Genomic DNA, 5,112 nt, shown 5'->3' with positions numbered 1-5,112 from the left:
TGATGTCCAAATATGTTATCTCATTCCGTAGGTTATGATTTCATATTTTGAAAGGGACCTTTGATACACCAAAGTTTTCAATTTTGATAAAGTCTATTTTTACTTTTGTTGCTCATGCTTTTGCTATCATATATCTCTTATGGGCAAAGAAATAGACACATAAAGGAGAAAAGAGGTTATCTGAAGTTGCAGAAAATAGAGTGGGGAGTTACAGCTCAATGATCAGAGTTTTGATTTTGGAGGATGAAACAATTTTTGGATATCTATATTAACAATGATTGTACAATATTGAGAATGTAAACTGTGTCACTGAATCAAACATTTAAAAATAAGTAAAATGGTAAATTTCATGTTATATATATTTTGCAACACTGAAAAAAAATTTTTTAAAGAAGTGAAAAAATGACAATAAGAATAGTCAATTAAAAAAGAAACTAATGGTGTGGGGAAATATGGACTTCTCAAAATAGTAGATGGCTGTGTAACCAAATATTCTCAATTGAAATAAATAATTGAAATCTTCACAGTCTATTAGTCATACTAAAGAAAGGAAAGCAAATAAAGTGAAGACAGAGTGTTAAGATGTGATTTATATATATTAGTGTTCACTAGAAAATTAAAATATTGTGAAAGACTAAAGTCACTTCTAAACATCCTTCCTGGGGCATTCAATACAGTTTGCACTAAAATAAACATTTAATTATGATAATCTCAAAAAATTTAATGGTCAGAAATATTTCTTCTAAATATGAAATGTTTGGGATTTTTTCTTTCCCTGTGGGAAGATGCTATAAATTTATCCCAAGCATGTTTTGAAGTACTAAGGTAAGTCTTAATTGGGTCTTCCCCAGGAAGACTGGTACTCTTTCTGCGAAAGTGTTATCTTCACTGGTGCTCTAAGGAAAATAAAAGGTTCAGTGTTCTGCTGACAATAGTTACCAGGATGACCCTGGTGTGGGGCTCTGAATTCTCAGCTCCCAGCATTACAGGCTACTTTGGTGACTAGGGTGCCATTTTCCCTCCTTCTACTTTGGGCTGCAACAACACAACTCTACTTTTTTTAAAGATTTATTTTATTCTCTTGAGAGGCAGAGTAAGAGAGAGAGAGAGAGAGAGAGAGAATCTTCCATCTACTGTTCACTGCCTAGATTGCTGTGGCAGCCAGAGCTGTGCCAGAAGCCAGGAGCTTCTTCCTGATCTCCTGCATGGGTGCAGGGGCCCATGCATATGTGCTATCTTCCTCTGCTTCCCCAGGCACATGAGCAGGGAGCTGGATCAAAAGTGGAACAGCCTGGACTCACACCATCACTCAAACGAGATTCCAGCATCACAGGCGGCAGCTCTACCTGCTATGCCACAACACCTGCTGCACAGTTTCTCTTTTCCATATCCCATGTATTTGTCACCTATACCTGACTAGTTTCCTCTTGATATGAAGCTTTCACGTTAGAATGTACAGCCCAAGATGACTGTAATTCCCCTACTTTCATTAAACGTCCCTTTTAGGCACTCTCATTACTTTTATTTGTGTGTGTGTGTGTGTTCAGGTGTGCACTTTTATTGAACTGGTCTCGTCAGTGTACAGGGAAGCCCTGGCTGCCTCCACACCTCAACCCACACCCAGGGAGACCAAAAGCCTTCATACATCTCAAGTTGGGGGACAAAAGAAGGGGGGGCACGATGGCTGACCATTCAAAATAAAAAGAAAATTTAAAAAAATTAAGGCGAAGATTTTAAAAAATTGCATTACATAATTTACTCAAAAGCGATGCTGCCGTCTCCCCTGGGTGGCCCCGGGCAGGGACTGCGCCGTTTCTCCTTGGCAGGAGTGAGGCGGGGGCTTTCTGTCACGTGGCATCTCAGGATATTTGGAATGGCTATCAAAAAAAAAAAAAATTAAGAACAATGTACAAAGGCCTCGGCCACATTGCAGAACTTTGGGGACTTAGGGGATGTTTGCCCCAACGACTGCTGTCACCTTCACCATTCCAGATTTTAAATCCTGAGTCAAAAGCGCCAAAACAAACAAACAAACAAACCCCCCTCCCCAAAAAAAGAAGAAGAAGAAGAAGAAGAAGAAGAAGAAGAAGAAGAAGAAGAAGAAGAAACGAATAAAGCCATGCCAATCTCGTCTCTTTTTCTGCGCGTTAGGTTTTGTTGAGCGAGGGTGTCCCGCCACTACAGTTAACAGTCCGCCTAGAAGCACTTGAGGTGCGCGATGGAGGGGCCTGACTCGTCGTATTCCTGCTTACTGATCCACATCTGCTGGAAGGTGGACAGCGAGGCCAGGATGGAGCCGCCGATCCACACCGAGTACTTGCGCTCGCGGGGGAGCGATGATCTTGATCTTCATGGTGCTGGGCGCCAGGGCGGTGATCTCCTGCATGCGGTCTGCTATGCCGGGGCAGAAACACTCCTTGCCGATGGTGATCACCTGGTCGTGGCAGCGCGTAGCTCTTCTCCAGGGACGAGGAGGATGCGGCCGTGGCCATCTCCTGTTCGAAGTCCAGCGCCATGTAGCACAGCTTCTCTTTGATGTCGCGCATGATCTCGCGCTCGGCCGTGGTGGTGAAGCTGTAGCCGCGCTCCGTGAGGATCTTCATGAGGTGGTCGGTCAGGTCCCGGTCAGCCAGGTCCAGACGCAGGACGGCGTGCGGGAGGGCGTAGCACTCGCAAATGGGCGACCCCGTCGCCGGAGTCCATCACGATGCCCATGGGGCGGCCAGAGGAGTACAGGGACAGCGCATCCTGGATGGCCACGTACATGGCTGGCATGTTGAACGTCTCGAACAAGATCTGGGTCATCTCACGGTTGGTGGGGCTCAGGGGGGCCTCGGTCAGCAGCACCGGGTGCTCCTGGGGGCCACGCGCAGCTCGTGGTAGAAGGTGTGGTGCCAGATCTTCTCCATGTCGTCCCAGTTGATGACAATGCCATGCTCGCTGGGGTACTTGAGCATCAGGATGCCGCGCTTGCTCTGCGTCTCGACGCCCACGTGCAAGTCTTTCTGGCCCATGCCCACCGTCACGCCCTGGTGCCACGGACGCCCCACGATGGAGGGGAAGACGGCCCGGAGGGCATCGTCGCCCGCGAAGCCGGCCTTGCACATGCCGGAGCCGTTGTCGACCAGGAGCGCGGCGATATCGTCATCCATGGTGAGCTGAGCGGGAACTTGGAGCGGCGGCGGAGCAGCTGGCCGAGGTGCGGTGGTCGCGAGCTGGACGCGGGTTCTCATTACTTTTAAACTAGTTAACTCATTGTATTATAATTTTATCTTGTAAACCTGTTAGTTTCCCCAGTACCTCAAATTAAAAAAAAAAAAATACACAATAGTCCACAGGGCATTTCTCAGCGATATCCACTATCATTGTTGCGTTAGTTAAGCAAATAATATTTCATTTTGTCTAAGTTGCAAAGCTGTAATTTCAATGTGAATCCATTCATCCAAAGGTCCTTATTTTTTCCATTATGTTATGCCATCTCATGAATAAATGGATGAACTAATAATACATGAAAACAAACTATACTGACATTTTTAAGATGTCATAGAATACGATTTAAATGATTTACATTAATCATATTTACCTCCCAATATCCCTTAAGTTATTCTACGTGGTACATTGTTCTTCCACTGGATCCTGTTAACAGGATTCCCCCCCCCTTTTTTTTTCTAGATGGATATGGGACAGAACAATCTTCTTCTTTGTAGCAGAAAATCAAATGGTTTTAGGTTTTATTAAGATTAAACTTACAGGGAAGATGAACCAAATAAGTGGGGGGGAAAAACCATAAAATTATTCCTTATTGTCTACAATGAAGAAAACTTCTAAGAATATATTGTTTCTAATCTGCCTCTGTCACTGTAAGTTAAGGGCTTATAATTTACAGTTATGAGCCTATAATTATATAATCCAAGGGGCAGAGAAATCTCTTACTGCATGGATAATCTTGCAGTGTGAAAGAGTTTGTAAAAGAAGGTATGTTGCAAGAGTTTATTTTTTATTACTGCTTTGATGTATCAGTTACACTAGGTGCAGTTTGGTGTCCAGCATTTTTAAAATGTACAGCTCCACAATCAACTTTAGATTCTAGACAATAAAACTTCCAAATCCCATCACTAATAAAAACCCTGTGTATAAATCACAGCACCTGCTGTCCCACATCATCAGAGTCATGACACATCCCCATGGAGAGCATCCTGTGGAGATGATACCAGGAAGCTGGGCTGGTGACAGAGAAAGTATCATAAGTAGGACACTGCTGACTTGATTCCCAATCTTTGTCGCATCAAATGATCTCCCTGGGTAAATCATCTGAGTAACTGTCTATTCATGCTGAATGCTTGAAGAAAAAGAGGGCAGGAAACTTCATTTTCTAAAGTAGAACTTGACAAAGTGGAAGGATTATTATCTATCTTCTCTCAGAAATAGCACTAGAGGATTGATGCTTGATTGTGCTAATCATCCTCGATTTTTCTTGTTTTGAATTGAATTTAGAAATAACATTAAGGATGATTTGCATATTCATCTTCTCATAAAAATTGCCCCAAGTCCTTTGTCTGGCATTCAAGGCCTTCTACACTTTTGTGAAAATCGATGTTTTATTTTGATATGTTGCTACTCCTGGCATAGTCTTTCCATTATCAATGGTGACTGATTTGCTGCCCTTTAAAGAAGCCTCCACATTTACCAACCTGGATTGGTTTCTTATTTCCAGTCCATGCATACCCGTCTACCCTTCAGGACATGAATCATGATTGAATTGGTCACTGTTTCACAGACAATGTCTGAGCTACAGCAAGAGCCCAATATTTATTGAATTAGCTTTCTCTTGGAATTTACTTTTATTAAAGACTCCTTCTATTTAGAATACTACAGAATACTGTCAGAGGTATCACAATCCTAGATGATCCATTCACTTGAAGGAATTAAGGCATAATATTATATTGAAGAAATTTCACCAATCCCCCTTACAAAGTAGAATTTGTTGTGAAATTCCTTTAATATAGTATTATGCCATAACTGCTACTTGTTGATATCCACTTAATAATCGTTTCTGAGGTAGGATTTCATAAAGATATTCTAATTTATTCCAAAAAAAATTGATAAGAGCAG

General features: G+C 42.5%; 1 pseudogene; it reads right to left on the bottom strand.

The window, feature by feature from the left end:
• Positions 1 to 2,144: 2,144 nt before the first annotated feature.
• LOC100338396 (actin, cytoplasmic 1-like) lies at positions 2,145 to 3,219 on the bottom strand (annotated as a pseudogene).
• Positions 3,220 to 5,112: the final 1,893 nt, after the last annotated feature.

This window comes from Oryctolagus cuniculus, chromosome 3, assembly GCF_964237555.1.
Source record: "Oryctolagus cuniculus chromosome 3, mOryCun1.1, whole genome shotgun sequence".
NCBI lineage: Eukaryota > Metazoa > Chordata > Mammalia > Lagomorpha > Leporidae > Oryctolagus > Oryctolagus cuniculus.
This window is presented reverse-complemented; position numbering and strand designations above follow the sequence as displayed.